Source organism: Bos javanicus, chromosome 29, assembly GCF_032452875.1.
Source record: "Bos javanicus breed banteng chromosome 29, ARS-OSU_banteng_1.0, whole genome shotgun sequence".
In the NCBI taxonomy this organism is placed as follows: Eukaryota; Metazoa; Chordata; class Mammalia; order Artiodactyla; family Bovidae; genus Bos; species Bos javanicus.
The window spans coordinates 33,111,456-33,131,444 of record NC_083896.1 but is presented as its reverse complement, the minus strand read 5'-3'; positions in this window follow the sequence as shown (position 1 = coordinate 33,131,444).

Here is a 19,989-nt window from a genome sequence, read left to right as displayed (position 1 = left end):
AGATCTTTAATTTCATGGTTGCAGTCACTGTCAGCAGTGATTTTGGCACCCAAGAAAATAAAATCTGTCACTGCTTCTACTTTTTCCCCTTCTATTTGCTGTGAAGTGATAGAACTGGATGCCATGAACTTAGTTTTATGAATGTTGAGTTTTAAGCCAACTTTTCACTCTCCTCTTTCACCCTCATCAAGAGACTCTTTAGTTCTTCTTCACTTTCTGCCATTACAGTGTATCATCTGTATATCTCAGGTTGTTGGTGTTTCTCCCAGCAAAGAATGTTAGGGAGCTCAGCAAATTTCCAGGAAAGCTGGAAAGACAGAATCTGAGTGCTGCAGCAGCCACACTCAACAGCTTCTCTAGCAAAACCATCACAACCAGATGCTACATGGCCCCTGTAATCCCTGGAACCAAATGATGGAAAGGTTACAACTGCCCATGTGAAGAATCCCCTGCCTTCACCAAGTTTGCAGTTCAGATAAGCATCCCCTTACATGTAGCTGCCTCCTCATGGGATTCACTTCTGAATTCAAGCCCCAGCAGTGTGCAGCTGGTTGGTAGAATCTGGATTACATTCCTCCAGGCACCTTAGTTGGCTTCTTCCTTAGAATCAGTTCAGTTCAGTCGCTCAGTCATGTCCAACTCTTTGTGACCCCATGGATCGCAGCACGCCAGGCCTCCCTGTCCATCACCAATTCTCGGAGTTCACTCACACTCACGTCCATTGAGTCAGTGATGCCATCCAGCCATCTCATCCTCTGTCATCCTCTTCTCCTCCTGCCCCCAATCCCGTCCAGCATCAGAGTTTTTCCAATGAGTCAACTCTTCACATGAGGTGGCCAAAGTACTGGAGTTTCAGCTTTAGCATCATTCCTTCCAAAGAACACCCAGGAGACACAAATTTTCGTGATGTCCTTGGAGCTGAAGAATTGCTTGTGCTTCTTTGAAAACAGGGAATTTGTTAAGGTCCCATAAAACTTTATGGTAATTGCTAAAGACACACCCCTTTTCATCAGACCTAGGATGTGTTTTCTCTTTAGGAGTTCAAATAGAACATGGATGAACTGACTATTTCAGTTCTTGAGAACCTATGGTCAATTAGTCTCTGCTAATGATCATTCATGTTACTTCTTTACCCCTGTGTCAACATAAAAAATATTCACAACCTAAAGGTTAAGTTGTGTTTTATTTGGTACAAATTTTTAGGACTTTAAGCCCAGGAGACAGCATCTCAAGTAACTCTGAAAGAATGGCTCCAAGGAGGTGAGGGGAGGAACCAGGTTATACAGAAGTTTTTTAACAAAGGGGAGGTGTATGAATGTAAAAAGATTATTGTTAATTACAGAAAACCAGATATCCCAAGTTAAGGAATTTAGCACTTTTCTAGGTATGGGATGCCCAGGTGGCTCAGCGGTAAAGAATCTGCCTGCCACTGCAGGCATCACAGGAGACTCAGGTTTGATCCCTGGGTTGGGAAGATCTCTTGGAGGAGGAAACTGTGACCCACTTCAGTATTCTTACCTGAAACACTGCATGGACAGAGGATCCTGACTGGCTGAAGTCCAGGGGGGTCACAAAGAGTCGGATGTGACTGAGCAACTGAACATGCACGAATTACTTTCCTCCAGAAAAATGGAAATACAGGTGACATAAAGAGGAGAAAGAAGACCACAGTGTAGTCTTGCCTGAGACAGGAAGTCTAGATATGATGCCAAAAATGTCCCTCCTCCAGGAAATTCCATTGCTCTGTCACCATGCCACATGCCTCAGTGGCCCTTCCTCACCGCAGGTTTGCATACTGGTTCCTCTGTCTATAATGCAGAATTTCTGGGTAGAAGAGCCTTGGGGAATATCAGGCTGCCTCTGTGCCAAGCTAGGGTTAAGGTTCTCTACATCTCCATCACATCAATTGCTCCAAGAGAGACAGAGGCATGCTGTGGCTTAAATGACAGTGTCCTGCCCCACCCAAACAGCCCATTGTGCCCACTTATGGAACAGCTAATGTTCTCTGCCCCTTCTGAGGATCAGGTGGCTGGAGACTGCAGCCAGGGCTCATCTGCATGGTGATGTGGACTCCAGGGTTTGCAGCAGAAGCAATATCGCCTGGGATTAAAGGATTGCTGCTTCTTTAAATCTGATCTCTTTGAGTTATTAGTAGACTGTTCTCTGGTCCATTTTCTCCTACCCTCATTCACCCAGGACTATACTTTGATCCTGAGAAATACATTTCTGGGTTCAGGAGGGTCTTTTCAAGCCAGAAGCATTATGTGGAATGATCATCATTAGCAAGATAAATAATTACTTATTACTAGTTGGTCTGCCAGGACTCTGCACACAGAGAAGAATAAGGTACATCTCCTGCCTCAAGAACATATAGCTTGGTGCAGACATGGGGGTTTGGGCAGGTCTGTAAAGGACAGACATGTGATGAAGAAGAGTAGGGAGGAACTTCCCTGCTGGTCCAGTGTAGAAGAGTTCTGCCAATGCTGGGGGTGCAGGTTCGATCCCTGGTTGGGGAGATAAGAGCCCACATGCCCCATGGCCAAAAAGAAACATTAAAAAAAATAGAAGAAGCAGTATTGTAACAAATTAAATAAAAACTAAAAAAAAAAGGTCCACATCAAAAAAATCTTAAAAAAAAAAAAAAAAAAACAAGACAGCAGCTGACTCCTAGCCAGGCCACAAGATATGATGCTGTCCTCAAACCCACTGCTGTTTGCCTCCTGCAGGTCCTCATTACTTCATTCTGGAGCTGTCTGAGTGGCCTTCTCCCTGGTGTCTCCATCTTCAGTAGTTCCCTTCCTCAGTTCACCCTGAGCATCCATTAGTCTTCTGCTCAAACTCCCAGGGTTGCCTTTCCATATTGTTAGTTGTTTCTGTTGTGCCAAAGCTTTAAGTTTGATGTCCCATTTGTTGTTTTTCACTTTTCTTGTTTATGCTTTTGGTCTCATCGCCAAAAAATCATTGCTAAGACCAATGGCAAGGAGTTTCTTCCCTATGTTTCCTTCTAGGAGTTTTAAGTTATCAGGTCTTAGGTTTTAAGTCTTTTATCTATTTTGAGTTACTCTTTGTGAGTGGCATAAGATAGGGGTCCAAGTTCAATGCTCTACATGTGGTTATCCAGTTTTCCTAACACCATTTGTTGAAGAGACTATACTTTCCCTACTGGGTTTTGGTTCTCTTGGTGAATATTAGCTGACTGTATATATAGAAGTTTAATTTGAGGGCTCTTTCTGTTCCATTGGTCTCTGTGTCTGTTTTTAATGTCAGCACTTACTGTTTTTATTATTATAGCTTTGGTGTATAGTTTGATATCAAGAAATAGGATTCCTCAAGTTTTGTTCTTTTTTCTCAGGGTTTCTTTGGTTATTAAGGAGGTACCTGTACATCCCATATTATTTATATTAAATTAATAGCTATATTATTTATAATAGCTAAAACATGGAAACAACCTAAATGTCCTATAAGCATCTTCATTGAGTTCCTTGATTGTGTATTGTATATTCTGGTACATATAACAGAATACTACTCAGTCTGAGAAAGGACATCCTGCCACTTGCAACCACATGAATGGACCTCCAACACACCATGTCCAAATTCTCCCCAGTGTTTGAGGCCTAATTTAAATACCACCCACATAAGAATAATCTGCATGTCTTTTTTAAAAACAGCTTTCCTGGGCTCACATTATGCTAAGTGAGATTAGTTAGAGAAAGATAAGAACTGTATGATATCACTACATGTAGAATCTAAAAAAGCCAAACTTGTAAAGCAGAGAGTAAGATTATGGTTACCAATAGATAGGAGGTGAAGGGATATGATAGAGGTTAAGAGTACAAATCCGCAACAAGTTAGGAAATAAGTCCTAGAGATCAAATGCACAGTATAGTTAACATAGACAATAATAATGTACTATAATCATCAAACTTGCTAAGAAAGTAGAACTGCATTATTCCAACCACCAAAAGAAACGATAATTATGTAAATTGATGGAGGTGTTAATTATTGGAACAACGGCAATCACATTACAGCATAAAAATGTATCAAGTCAACATGTTGCACATATTTATATGTAAAACATATTTCAATAGAAAAAGTAATAAAAGAATGATGCCATCCAAACAGTGGAGAAGGAAATGGCAACTCACTCCAGTATTTTTTCCTGGGAAATCCCATGGACAGAGGAGCCTGGTGAGCCTGACCATGGGGTCACAAAAGAGTCAAACACAACTTACTGACTGAACAACCACCACTACCCAAACAAACGGGGGTCCCCCTGAATCCACAAGCCCGTCTCAATCTTTTGGTTAAAATAACTCATAGCGTCTCACATCATGAAAATTGTACTCTAAGATCTGCTAAAAATAACCAAACACTACCTAGAATTCAGGAAAGCTTTTCTATATATTAATGTTATGTTGTGTTAATCCAAACAATATGCATTTAAAATAGATAAATCCATAAAAAAATAAAATAATATAATATATGGGACATTATCTGTTCTGCCCAAAGACAATGATTTTTGCATGTAAGGAATTCAGTAATTTTCTTTCTTCTCCCTTGGAGGAGGTTCTAGTATTCTTGGTAAAGGTTCAGTTTGTCACAATTGAACCACCACCTACCTTTTGGTCAGCACCTCATCTGCTCCCTTGTACAGACCATCTATCTGGTCCGTGTGGTCCACTGACAACTCCAAAACTTGCTTCTCCTCTTTTCCACCTTTGTTCACACATTCGCTCTGGAGGCTTCTTCCTGCCAGTACCCACCTCCAACACCCCATGTCCAAACTCTCCCCAGTGTTTGAGGCCTAATTTAAATACCACCCACATCAGAATAATCTGCATGTCTTTTTTAAAAACAGCTTTCCTGGGCTCTCATTTTTCAGTTCCTTGGGCCTGGGACAAGGTCCAGGAATCTATTTTTTATTGTCCTAAATGATTCCTAAGTCCCGCAGACTTAGGGTCCATCCACTAGAGCTACGGATCCAAGACTTTTGGATTTCACAGACCAACAAGGTTTACATAGGTATACACACAGTCAAGGGACTCAGTGTTGGTGCCATATATATTTTGCTCAATAAGGATATTATAAAACCTCAGGAGAAAAGGACATTGTCATTTCCTTCTCTTGGATGAAGCTATCACCCCATCCATCAGTGTTACTTAGTGGAGCCCTGAGTGTGGGCTCAGCCCTAGCCCAGGTTCTGGGGGTGATGGGCACTGCAAGATGATCCCTGTTGAAGAGGCTAACAGCCTGGGAAAGGAGGAGGGCACAGGGTAAGAGTCATTGACTAAAGAACAATTCATGTCTGCTTCAGTGACAGAGAAGGTCAGAGCAGGAAGAGGCTCTGCCAAGCCAGTACCACAGAGCAGGACTTCACAGCTGAAGCTCCTGAATGGGAACCCCAGAGCTGGGAGGAGAGGGCAATATAAGATTAAGGAAGCAGCCTGGACAAGCATCACCAGCCCCAAGGGCCTGTCTCCTCAAGAGTGAACTTAACTAGCTGTCTCCCCAAAGAACCAACTCAGTAAGGAGGGAACTAAAGACAAGTATAAGCTGAATTCCAAAGCTGGGTGCTAACTCTGCTGTGTATCTATTATTTCAGTTCAGTTCAGTTACTCGGTCATGTCCGACTCTCTGCAACTCCATGGACTGCAGCATGCCAGGTCTCCCTGCCCATCACCAACTCCCAGACTTTACTCAAACTCATGTCCACTGAGTCAGTGATGCCATCCAACCATCTCATCTTCTGTCATCCCCTTCTCCTCCTGCCTTTAGTCTTTCCCAGCATCAGGGTCTTTTCCAATGAGTCCGTTCTTCACATCAGGTGGCCAAAGTATTGGAGTTTCAGCTTCAGCATCAGTCCTTTCAATGAATATTCAGGACTGATTTCCTTTAGGATGGACTGGTTGGATCTCCTTGCTGTCCAAGGGATTCTCAAGAGTCTTCTCTAACACCACAGTTCAAAAGCATCAATTCTTCAGCACTCAGCTTTCTTTGTAGTCCAACTCTCACACCTATACATGACTACTGGGAAAACCATAGCCTCAACTAGAACAGACCTTTGTTGGCAAAGTAATATCTCTGCTTTTTAATATGGGCCTAGGCTGGTCATAACTTTTCTTCCAAGGAGCAAGCATCTTTTAATTTCATGGCTTCAGTCACCATCTGCAGTGATTTTGGAGCCCAAAAAAATGAAGTCTCTCACTGTTTCTGTTGTTTCCCCATCTATTTGCCATAAAGTAATGGGACAAGATGCCATGATCTTAGTTTTCTGAATGTTGAGTTTTAAGCCAACTTTTTCACTCCCTTCTTTCATTTTCATTAAGAGGCTCTTTAATTCTTCACTTTCTGCCATAAGGGTGGTGTCATCTGCATATCTGAGGTTACTGATACTTCTCCTGGCAATTGTAATTCCAGCTTGTGCTTCATCCAGCCCATCAGTTTCTCATGATGTACTCTGCATATAAGTTAAATAAGCAGGGTGACAATATACAGCCTTAACATACTCCTTTCTGGATTTGGAACCAGTCTGTTGTTCCATGTCCAGTTCTAACTGTTGCTTCCTGACCTGCAAACAGATTTCTCAAGAGGCAGGTCAGGTGGTCTGGTATTCCCATCTCTTTAAGAATTTTCCATAGTTTGTCATGATCCACAAAGTGCTGCACTCAATATGCCAGCAAATTTGGAAAACTCAGCAGTGGCCACAAGACTGGAAAAGGTCAGTTTTCATTCCAAACCCAAAGAAAGGCAATGCCAAAGAACGCTCAAACTACCACACAATTGCACTCATCTCACACGCTAGTAAAGTAATGCTCAAAATTCTCCAAGTCAGGCTTCAGCAATACGTGAACCGTGAACTTCCTGATGTTCAAGCTGGTTTTAGAAAAGGCAGAGGAACCAGAGATCAAATTGCCAACATCTGCTGGATCATGGAAAAAGCAAGAGAGTTCCAGAAAAACATCTATTTCTGCTTTATTGACTGTGCGGATCACAATAAACTGTGGAAAATTCTTCAAGAGATGGGCATACCAGACCACCTGACTTGCCTCTTGAGAAACCTATATGCAGGTCAGGAAGCAACAGTTAGAATTGGACATGGAACAACAGACTGGTTCCAAATAGGAAAAGGAGTACGTCAAGGCTGTATATTGTCACCCTGCTTATTTAACTTATATGCAAAGTACGTCATGAGAAACGCTGGGCTGGAGGAAACACAAGCTGGAATCAAGATTGTGGGAGAAATATCAATCACCTCAGATATGCAGATGACACCACTCTTATGGCAGAAAGTAAAGAGAAGCTAAAGAGCCTCTTGATGAAAGTGAAAGAGGAGAGTGAAAAGGTTGGCTTAAAGCTCAACACTCAGAAAAACCAAGATCACGGCATCTGGTCCCATCACTTCATGGGAAGTAGATGGGGAAACAGAGGAAGCAGTGTCAGACTTTATTTTTTGGGGCTCCAAAATCACCGCAGATGGTGATGGAAGCCATGAAATTAAAAGACGCTTACTCCTTGGAAGGTAAATTATGACCAACCTAGCTAGCATATTAAAAAGCAGAGACATTACTTTGCCAACAAAGTTCTGTCTAGTTAAGGCTATGGTTTTTCCAGTAGTCATGTATGGATGTGAGAGTTGGACTGTGAAGAAAGCTGAACACCAAAGAATTGATGCTTTTGAGCTGTGGTGTTGGAGAAGACTCTTGAGAGTCCCTTGGACTGCAAGGAGATCCAACCAGTCCACCCTAAAGGAGATCAGTCCTGGGTGTTCATTGGAAGGACTGATTCTGAAGCTGAAACTCCAAAACTTTGGCCACCTCAAACGAAGAGTTGACTCGTTGGAAAAGATCGTGATGCTGGGAGGACGTGATGCAGGAGGACAAGGGGATGACAGAGGATGAGATGGCTGGATGGCATCACTGACTCAATGGACATGAGTCTGAGTGAACTCCAGGAGTTGGTGATGGACGAGGAGGCCTGGCGTGCTGCGGTTCATGGGGTCACAAAGAGTTAGACACGACTGAGCGACTGAACTGAACTGAACACAGTCAAATGCTTTGGCATAGTCAATATAGCAGAAATAGATATTTTTCTGGAACTCTCTTGCTTTTTTGATAAGCCAACGGATGTTGGCAGTTTGGTCACTGGTTTCTCTGCCTTTTCTAAAACCAGCTAGAACATCTGGAAGTTCACGGTCTATACTTCTGCTCCCTAGAAAACTGTTCTTGAACATTAATAGTCCAATTTATTCAGTTAGATGATATTAATGACCAAAACACCACATCTACTTGCTAACTACCCTCCAAAAGCATTTCTGCAGTACATAGAGCAAGTATTCCTACTTTAGATGCAATAATGTAAAGCCTATCATAAAAATAAATATCATAAGAAATGAATAATATCTAACATACAATTATAGAAGCTCTCATATTTAACTATTTACGCTCAAAATTTTAAACTGACTTTATGGTGCAGTCATAAACATCTTTAGAATTCCAAGCCCACAGAAATAACCAGCTTTGTTTTATTGAATGAAAAATTTGACATTTTCTCACACTGCTCTAATTGTGTTCTGTTGAATAATATCAACCTGAAGTTCTAGCATCAGATAAAAAATAAAGCATATTCTTCCCAGGGGAACTTCTTAAATTAGTTTGAGAATCAGAGATATATTGATGTTAAAGAAGAACCACTAAATAATGCTTTTTAAATTACTTATATATATAATCATTTAAGTTATTATATAGTCTTCATAAAAACACACTAGAATCATAAGGACACAAAAAAGTGAAATTAACATTTGACTGGAAAATCTATATTAGACAAATACTTTATTAATTACACATATAATATTTATAAAAATTGACTACTTCTGTATTCCTGAACAAATCTTAACCAATATCAAGAGAATTGCTATCACAAACCATGTTCTCCGACAGTAGTAAAAGTATTTCTTAATATTTAAAATATGTTCTTGTTTCACATGTCAAAGAAAAAGGAAAGATTAAAAGTATAAAATAATTAAAACTAAATCATAAGAAAAACAGGATAAGAACAGTAAATTCCATTACCTAACATATAGGTGTGTATACATGTGTGTATAAAGTAGTGAAAGATAGTCTAAACATTAATAAGATAAATAGACAAATAAGAAGTTAGAAATAATGCAGAGGACTAAACATACACACATAGGCATATAGAGGGGAAGAAAGAAGAAAGTATAATAAAAGAGCAAAACCAGATGAGAAAAAGTTTAAATACAGTAAGTAACACCAGGAATTTAAAAAGTGAAATAAATACAAATAAAATAAGACTTCTCTTTAAATTTAGGAAAATTCTATGGAAAGAATAGGGCAACCAGTTTTTTTTTTTTATTTTATTTTTAAACTTTACAGTATTGTATTAGTTTTGCCAAATATCGAAATGAATCCGCCACAGGTATACCCGCGTTCCCCATCCTGAACCCTCCTCCCTCTTCCCTCCCCATACCATCCCTCTGGGTTGTCCCAGTGCACTAGCCCCAAGCATCCAGTATCGTGCATCGAACCTGGACTGGCGACTCGTTTCATACATGATATTATACATGTTTCAATGCCATTCTCCCAAATCTCCCCACCCTCTCCCTCTCCCACAGAGTCCATAAGACTGATCTATACATCAGTGTCTCTTTTGCTGTCTCATACACAGGGTTATTGTTACCATCTTTCTAAATTCCATATATATGCATTAGTATACTGTATTGGTGTTTTTCTTTCTGGCTTACTTCAGTCTGTATAATAGGTTCCAGTTTCATCCACCTCATTAGAACTGATTCAAATGTATTCTTTTTAATGGCTGAGTAATACTCCATTGTGTATATGTACCACAGCTTTCTTATCCATTCGTCAGCTGATGGGCATCTAGGTTGCTTCCATGTCCTGGCTATAATAAACAGTGCTGTGATGAACATTGGGGTACACGTGTCTCTTTCCCTTCTGGTTTCCTCAGTGTGTATGCCCAGCAGTGGGATTGCTGGATCATAAGGCAGTTCTATTTCCAGTTTTTTAGGGAATCTCCACACTGTTCTCCATAGTGGCTGTACTAGTTTGCATTCCCACCAACAGTGTAAGAGGGTTCCCTTTTCTCCACACCCTCTCCAGCATTTATTGCTTGTAGACTTTTGGATCGCAGCTATTCTGACTGGCGTGAAATGGTACCTCATAGTGGTTTTGATTTGCATTTCTCTGATAATGAGTGATGTTGAGCATCTTTTCATGTGTTTGTTAGCCATCTGTATGTCTTCTTTGGAGAAATGTCTATTTAGTTCTTTGGCCCATTTTTTGATTGGGTCATTTATTTTTCTGGAGTTGAGCTGTAGCTCTTGCTTGTATATTTTTGAGATTAGTTGTTTGTCAGTTGCTTCATTTGCTATTATTTTCTCCCATTCTGAAGGCTGCCTTTTCACCTTGCTAATAGTTTCCTTTGTTGTGCAGAAGCTTTTAAGTTTAATTAGGTCCCATTTGTTTATTTTTCCTTTTATTTCCAATATTCTGGGAGGTGGGTCATAGAGGATCCTGCTGTGATGTATGTCGGAGAATGTTTTGCCTAAGTTCTCCTCTAGGAGTTTTATAGTTTCTGGTCTTACGTTGAGATCTTTAATCCATTTTGAGTTTATTTTTGTGTATGGTGTTAGAAAGTGTTCTAGTTTCATTCTTTTACAAGTGGTTGACCAGTTTTCCCAGCACCACTTGTTAAAGAGATTGTCTTTAATCCATTGTGTATTCTTGCCTCCTTTGTCAAAGATAAGGTGTCCATATGTGCGTGGATTTATCTCTGGGCTTTCTATTTTGTTCCATTGATCTATATTTCTGTCTTTGTGCCAGTACCATACTGTCTTGATAACTGTGGCTTTGTAATAGAGCCTGAAGTCAGGCAGGTTGATTCCTCCAGTTCCATTCTTCTTTCTCAAGATAGCTTTGGCTATTCGAGGTTTTTTGTATTTCCATACAAATTGTGAAATTATTTGTTCTAGCTCTGTGAAGAATACCATTGGTAGCTTGATAGGGATTGCATTGAATCCATAAATTGCTTTGGGTAGCATACTCATTTTCACTATATTGATTCTTCCAATCCATGAACATGGTATATTTCTCCATCTATTAGTGTCCTCTTTGATTTCTTTCACCAGTGTCTTATAGTTTTCTATATATAGGTCTTTAGTTTCTTTAGGTAGATGTATTCCTAAGTATTTTATTCTTTCCATTGCAATGGTGAATGGAATTGTTTCCTTAATTTCTCTTTCTGTTTTCTCATTATTAGTGTATAGGAATGCAAGGGATTTCTTTGTGTTGGTTTTATATCCTGCAACTTTACTATAATCATTGATTAGTTCTAGTAATTTTCTGGTGGAGTCTTTAGGGTTTTCTATGTAGAGGATCATGTCATCTGCAAACAGTGAGAGTTTTACTTCTTCTTTTCCAATTTGGATTCCTTTTATTTCTTTTTCTGCTCTGATTGCTGAGGCCAAAACTTCCAAAACTATGTTGAATAGTAATGGTGAAAGTGGGCACCCTTGTCTTGTTCCTGACTTTAGAGGAAATGCTTTCAATTTTTCACCATTGAGGATAATGTTTGCTGAGAGTTTGTCATATATAGCTTTTTTTATGTTGAGGTATGTTCCTTCTATTCCTGCTTTCTGGAGAGTTTTTATCATAAATGGATGTTGAATTTTGTCAAAGGCTTTCTCTGCATCTATTGAGATAATCATATGGTTTTTATTTTTCAATTTGTTAATGTGGTGTATTACATTGATTGATTTGCGGATATTGAAGAATCCTTGCATCCCTGGGATAAAGCCCACTTGGTCATGGTGTATGATCTTTTTAATGTGTTGTTGGATTCTGATTGCTAGAATTTTGTGAAGGATTTTTGCATCTATGTTCATCAGTGATATTGGCCTGTAGTTTTCTTTTTTTGTGGGATCTTTGTCAGGTTTTGGTATGAGGGTGATGGTGGCCTCATAGAATGAGTTTGGAAGTTTACCTTCCTCTCCAATTTTTTGGAAGAGTTTGAGCAGGATAGGTGTTAGCTCTTCTCTAAATTTTTGGTAGAATTCAGTTGTGAAGCCGTCTGGACCTGGGCTTTTGTTTGCTGGAAGATTTTTTATTACAATTTCAATTTCCATGCTTGTGATGGGTCTGTTAAGATTTTCTATTTCTTCCTGGTCCAGTTTTGGAAAGTTGTACTTTTCTAAGAATTTGTCCATTTCTTCCACGTTGTCCATTTTTTTGGCATATAATTGTTGATAGTAGTCTCTTATGATCCTTTGTATTTCTGTGTTGTCTGTTGTGATCTCTCCATTTTCATTTCTAATTTTATTGATTTGATTTTTCTCCCTTTGTTTCTTGATGAGTCTGGCTAATGGTTTGTCAATTATATTTATCCTTTCAAAGAACCAGCTTTTGGCTTTGTTGATTTTTGCTATGGTCTCTATTGTTTCTTTTGCATTTATTTCTGCCCTAATTTTTAAGATTTATTTCCTTCTACTAACCCTGGGGTTCTTCATTTCTTCCTTTTCTAGTTGCTTTAGGTGTAGGGTTAAGTTATTTATTTGACTTTTTTCTTGTTTCTTGAGGTATGCCTGTATTGCTATGAACTTTCCCCTTAGGACTGCTTTTAAAGTGTCCCACAGGTTTTGGGTTGTTGTGTTTTCATTTTCATTAGTTTCTATGCAAATTTTGATTTCTTTTTTGATTTCTTCTGTGATTTGTTGGTTATTCAGCAGTGTGTTGTTCAGCCTCCATATGTTGGAATTTTTAATAGTTTTTCTCCTGTAATTGAGATCTAATCTTACTGCATTGTGGTCAGAAAAGATGCTTGGAATGATTTCTATTTTTTTGAATTTACCAAGGCTAGCTTTATGGCCCAGAATGTGATCTATCCTGGAGAAGGTTCCATGTGCACTTGAGAAAAAGGTGAAATTCATTGTTTTGGGATGAAATGTCCTATAGATATCAATTAGGTCTAACTGGTCTATTGTATTGTTTAAAGTTTGTGTTTCCTTGTTAATTTTCTGTTTAGTTGATCTATCCATAGGTGTGAGTGGGGTATTAAAGTCTCCCACTATTATTGTGTTATTGTTAATTTCTCCTTTCATACTTGTTAGCATTTGTCTTACATATTGCGGCGCTCCCATGTTGGGTGCATATATATTTATAATTGTTATATCTTCTTCTTGGATTGATCCTTTGATCATTATGTAGTGACCATCTTTGTCTCTTTTCACAGCCTTTGTTTTAAAGTCTATTTTATCTGATATAAGTATTGCTACTCCTGCTTTCTTTTGGTCCCTATTTGCATGGAAAATCTTTTTCCAGCCCTTCACTTTCAGTCTGTATGTGTCCCCTGTTTTGAGGTGGGTCTCTTGTAGACAACATATATAGGGGTCTTGTTTTTGTATCCATTCAGCCAGTCTTTGTCTTTTGGTTGGGGCATTCAACCCATTTATGTTTAAGGTAATTACTGATAAGTATGATCCCATTGCCATTTACTCTATTGTTTTGGGTTCGATTTTATACACCATTTTTGTGTTTCCTGTCTAGAGAATATCTTTTAGTATTTGTTGGAGAGCTGGTTTGGTGGTGCTGAATTCTCTCAGCTTTTGCTTGTCTGAGAAGCTTTTGATTTCTCCTTCATATTTGAATGAGATCCTTGCTGGGTACAATAATCTGGGCTGTAGGTTGTTTTCTTTCATCACTTTAAGTATGTCTTGCCATTCCCTCCTGGCTTGAAGAGTTTCTATTGAAAGATCAGCAGTTATCCTTATGGGAATTCCCTTGTGTGTTATTTGTTGTTTTTCCCTTGCTACTTTTAATATTTGTTCTTTGTGTTTGATCTTTGTTAATTTGATTAATATGTGTCTTGGGGTGTTTTGCCTTGGGTTTATCCTGTTTGGGACTCTCTGGGTTTCTTGGACTTGGGTGATTATTTCCTTCCCCATTTTAGGGAAGTTTTCAACTATTATCTCTTCAAGTATTTTCTCATGGTCTTTCTTTTTGTCTTCTTCTTCTGGGACCCCTATGATTTGAATGTTTTAGCATTTAATATTGTCCTGGAGGTCTCTGAGATTGTCCTCATTTCTTTTAATTCGTTTTTCTTTTATCCTCTCTGATTCATTTATTTCTACCATTCTATATTCTAATTCACTAATCCTATCTTCTGCCTCTGTTATTCTACTATTTGTTGCCTCCAGAGTGTTTTTAATTTCATTTATTGCATTATTCATTATATATTGACTCTCTTTTATTTCTTCTAGGTCCTTGTTAAACCTTTCTTGCATCTTCTCAATCTTTGTCTCCAGGCTATTTATCTGTGATTCCATTTTGATTTCGAGATTTTAGATCAATTTCACTATCATTATTCAGAATTCTTTATCAGGTAGATTCCCTATCTCTTCCTCTTTTGTTTGGTTTGGTGGGCATTTATCTGCTGGGTATTCCTCTGTCTCTTCATCTTGTTTAAATTGCTGAGTTTGGGGTGTCCTTTCTGTATTCTGGCAGTTTGTGGAGTTCTCTTTATTGTGGCGTTTTCTCACTCTGTGTGGGTTTGTACAGTTGGCTTGTCAAGGTTTCTTCGTTAGGGAAGCTTGTGTCGGTGTTCTGGTGGGTGAAGCTGTATTTCTTCTCTCTGGAGTGCAATGAAAAGTCTAGTAATGAGTTATGGGATGTCTATGGTTTGGGGGTGACTTTGGGCTACCTGTATCTTGGAGCTCAGGGCTGTGTTTCTTGTTGCTGGAGAATTTGCTTGGTATGTCTTGCCCTGAAACTTTTTGGCCCTTGTGTGGTGCTTGGTTTCAGTGCAGGTATGGAGGCATTTGATGAGCTCCTGTCAATTAATGTTCCTTGGAGTCAGGAGCTCCCTGGAGTCAGGGTTTGGACTTAAGCCTCCTGCGTCCAGTTATTGGTCTTATTTTACAGTAGTTTCAAAGCTTCTCCTTCTATACAGCACTATTGATAAAACATCTACATTAAAGATGAAAAGTTTCTCTACTGTGAGGGTCACCCAGAGAGGTTTACAGCATTATATGGAGAAGAGAAGAGGGAGGAGGGAGTTAGAGGTGACCCGAATGAGATGAGATGGAATCAATAGAGGAGAGAGTGGGCTATTCAGTAAGCTCTTCCTTATGTGCACTCCACAACTGGACGGCTCAGAGTCATTCACAGAGTGATACAGAGAAGAGAAGAAGGAGGAAGGTGACAGAGGTGGCCAGGAGGATAAATGGGGGGAATGAAAAGGAGGGAGACAGATCCAGCCAGTAATCAGTTCCCTAAGTGTTCTCCACCGTCTGGAACACACAGAAATTCACAGAGTTGGGTAGAGTAGAGAGGGGTTAGGGAGGAGACACAGGCGACCTGGTGGAGAAAAAGGAGAGTCCAAAGGGAGAGAGAGCAGTTAAGCCAGTAATCTCACTCCCTAGTGAAAAACGGCTACTGAAGATTGGGTTCTTAAAGGTACAAAATTGGTAACAAATACATAAAAGCAAAAATTAAAAATCTGGAGTAGAGTTTGGAATTTCAAAAATACGATGTTAAAAGAAGAAGGAAAAGAAAGAGAGAAAAAATGAACAAACAAAAACAAACAAGGTCGTGAAAATTATAAAGAAAATATAGGTACAAAATTGATAACTAATACCAAAAAGCAAAAGTTAAAAATCTAGAATAGAGTTTGGAATTTCAAAAATACAATGTTAAAAAAAGAAGAAGAAAAAGAAAGAGAGAGAAAAAAAAACAAGAACAAACAAAGTCACATAAATTATTAAAAAAAAATACAGGTACAAAATTGATAACAAGTACCAAAAAACATAAATTAAAAATCTAGAGTAGAGTTTGGAATTTCAGATATACAATTTTATTTAAAAGGAGAAGAGAAAGAAACAGAGAAAAAGAAAAAGAAAAAAGAAAAAAGGGTCACAGAAATTATAAAAAAAAAAACAAAAACTATAGGTACAAAATTGATAACAAATACCAAAAAGCTAAAATTAAATTAAAAATCTAGAATAGAGTTTGGAATTTCAAAAATATTATGTTAAAGAAAAGAAGGGGAAAAAAAAACAAGGTCAAAAAAATTATAAAAATATATATATATGAAGTTTGCTTTAAAAAAATAGGGTCTTCTTTTTTTTTTTTGCAAAGTAATCAGTTATAAAAGTGAAAATTAAAGGAATAATAGAGGACTTAAAAAATTTTTTTAATTAAAAAGAAACAATTTAAAAAAAAAGAAAGAAAGAATGATCGTACAAATAGTAAAAATATATCTAGGACTTTCTCCGGTTTTGTTGTGAGTATTGTGGGTTCAGTTCATTTTTGGCTAGTTCCTTGGTCCGACTAATATTTCTCAAGATCTATAGGCCCCTTCCTACGTAGTTGGTAGTAACCACAGGGTTTTAATCTATTGCCTGTAGCTTCCAAGGCAGTTCCCTCTGTTATAGCTTCTTCTGTTTACTGGTCTCTTCAGTGTCTGGTTTCCGCCCTGACACAAAGGGGATGGTGGAGGACACTTTTTTTTTTTTTTTTAAGGCTCACTTGTTCAGTCGCGCTGAGGGGAGATAGGGAGGGATGCTGCAAACAAATAACACTGGCGTGTGCTCGCAGTGCCTCAGCCACACTGGGTCTGCCCCCCGTTCACGGCGTGTGTAGCCTCTCTGCCCACGCTGCTCAGGCTCTGGGTTGCTCCACTGGGAACCATCTGTGGCCGGCCCTGGGCTGCCTGCACTTCCCAGGTCCAAGCCGCTCAGGTTCAGGCACTCGGGTAGTCCTCAGAGGCGCAGACTCTCAGTTGGGCCTGCGTTTTGTGCCCTTCCCAGATCCGAGCAGCTCAGGTGATGAGGTGTTTGGCGCGCGCGATTGCTGTGACTTATCGCCTCCCTGCCGCTCGGTTATCTAGGTGTGCACTGGCACACCTTCTCAGGCAGATGTTGACCGTCCAGACCCCAAGAAGTTTTAGTTAGCAAAGAAACCTGCTTACAGTTTTATAGATAATGTCTTTCTGGGGCTGCGATTGTCCCCTTCCGGCTCTGGCTTCCTATCACCGGAGGGGAATGGTCTGCTGCCGGCTATCTCTGTTCAGTCCTTTGTTCTGTGCGCAGGTCTGGCGGTGTCTTAGGTTAGGGCTGACTTTTTGCGTGGTAGATATCCCACAGTCTGGTTTGCTAGTCCAAATTATTTCGCTCAGATGGCGCTCCGGGTATTCAGGATAGATCCTTGCGATGCAGCCCGTGCCGCGCGTCCCTCCCAGCCCCCGCTTGCTAACGGCGGATGCAGGCGTCTGCGCTGCTTCTCCGCTGGGGGAGTTACCGTAGGGCTCGCAATGTGCGGGTTTTAATTGTTTGTTTATTTTTCCTCCCTGTTATGTTGCCCTCTGTGCTTCCAAGGCTCGGCACAGATTCGGCAGTGAGAAGGTTTCCTGGTGTTTGGAAACTTCTCTCTTTTTAAGACTCCCTTCCTGGGACGGAACTCCGTCCCTCCCTCTTTGTCTCTTTTTTTGTCTTTTATATTTTTTCCTACCTCCTTTCGAAGACTTGGGTTGCTTTTCTGGGTGCCTGATGTCCTCTGCCGGCATTCAGAAGTTGTTTTGTGGAATTTACTCGGCGTTTAAATGTTCTTTTGATGAATTTGTGGGGGAGAAAGTGTTCTCCCCATCCTACTCCTCCGCCATCTTCTCAGTTCTCCGGCAACCAGTTTTTTAAAAGGCATAGTCATTCTTGACATTGGTGAAGACTTGTGGGATCTGACATCAAAACTAAAGGCAACAAAAAGGAAGCCTAAACAAATGAAACTACATCAAGCTAAAAGGCAAAGGAAACCAGCGATGAAATGAAAAGGCAACCTATACTGATGGGAGGTTATGTTTGCAAATCATCTATCTGACAAGGAGTTAATATACAAAATATATAAAGAACAATACAACTCAATAGCAAAAAAAAGCAATCCAAATAAAATATGGACAAAGTATCTAAACAGACACTTTTTTTCTAGAGAAGATATACAGGTGACCTGCAGGTACTAAAAAAGATGCTCAGCATCACTAATCATCAGGGAAATGCAAGTCAAAGCCTCCATGAAATATCACCTCATACCTGTTACTACCAAAAAGACAAGAAATAACAAGAACTGTTGAGGATCTGGAGAAAAGAGAACCCTGTGCAGTACTGATAGGAATGTCAATTGGCTCAGCTACTATGGAAAACAGTATGGAGGGTCCTCAAAAAATTAAAAATAGAGCTAGTATGTGAACCAGAAATTCCATTTTTGGATATTTATCCAAAGAAAATGAAAACACTAACTCCAAAAGATATATGCTTTTTAAAGTTAAAAAGTAAAAAAGGTAGATTACAGTAGATTACTGTGGTAAGGGGGAAAAAAGATATATGTGTCACTCTGTTCATTGCAGCATTCTTTACAATAACCAAGATATGAAAACAACTTAGGTGCCTGTTGATGGATGAATGGATAAATAAGGTGTGGTTTATATATATGCAATGAAATATTATCCAGCAATAAAACAGAATGAAGTCTTGTCATATGACTCGAGGGCATCAGGCTAAAGTGGAATAAGTCAGACAAAGACAAATGCCATGTGATCTCATAAGTAATAGCCAACAAAACAAAATCATACAACAAACAACCTTATAAATATTGACAAATACGGGAGACAGATTGCTGATTCCCAGAGTGGGGAGGTGGGGGGAGGGGCAAAATAGGTGAAAATGGTCAAAATGTACAAACTCCCAGTTATAAAATAAATAAGTCCTGGCAACATAATGTATAACATGGTGACTATAGTTAACAATACTATAATCCACATTTGAAAGCTGTTAAGAAAGTTGATCTTAAAAGTTCTCATAATAAGAAAAAAATCTGTTAACTATGTATGGTGATGAATGTCGTTAACAAGACTTATGGGGTGATCATTTGGAAGTGTAGACACATATCTAATGGAGAAGACAATGGCATCCCACTCCAGTACTCTTGCCTGGAAAATCCCATGGACAGAGGAGCCTGGAAGGCTGCAGTCCATGGGGTCGCTGAGGGTAGGACATGACTGAGCGACTTCACTTTCACTTTTCACTTTCATGCATTGGAGAAGGAAATAGCAACCCACTCCAGTGTTCTCCAGCCTGGAGATTCCAGCCTGGAGAATCCCAGGGACGGGGAAGCCACGTAGGCTGCCGTCTATGGGGTCACACAGAGTCAGACACGACTGAAGTGACTTAGCAGCAGCAGCAGCAGCAGCAACACATACCTAATCATTATGTTGTACACCTGAAACCAATATACTGTATGTCAACTATACCTAAATAAATAAACAAAAATGAAATAATTTTAAAAGGTTGGCCAAATGGGCAATTTTCCAGGAAAATAATTTTTAAAACTAATTCAAGAAAAAAGAGAACATGAATCAAACTAGAGTCATTAAAATTGATTGATTAGGAAGAAAGGAGATTGAAAAGTATAAAACAAAACTGCTATTGTTCTCAGAGGATATAATTATTTAGAATACTTGAGAATGTCTATAATCCTAATATTAGAATTTTAACAAAGTTCTACATAAAATCAGTATATAAAATCATCAGTGTTCTTACAGACAAACAGTTATCAAATGGAAAATATAAATTTTGAAAAATGATATCATTTGCAACGGGGCTTCCCTAGTGGCTCAGACAGTAAAGAATCTGTCTGCAATTTGGGAGACCTGGGTTTGAACCCTGGGTCGGGAAGATCCCCCGGAGAAGGGAATGGCTACCCACTCCAGTATTCTTGCCTGGAGAATTCCATGGACAGAGGAGCCTGAGAGGCTACAGTCCATGGAATCACAAAGAGTTGGACACGACTGAGTGACTAACACAGACACACCATTTGCAATACCAACAAAAACTATAAAGTACCTAGGAATAATTCTAACAATAATGCATAAGACGTTTGTGGAGAAAATTATTTTTTAATTATGAAAAGGAAC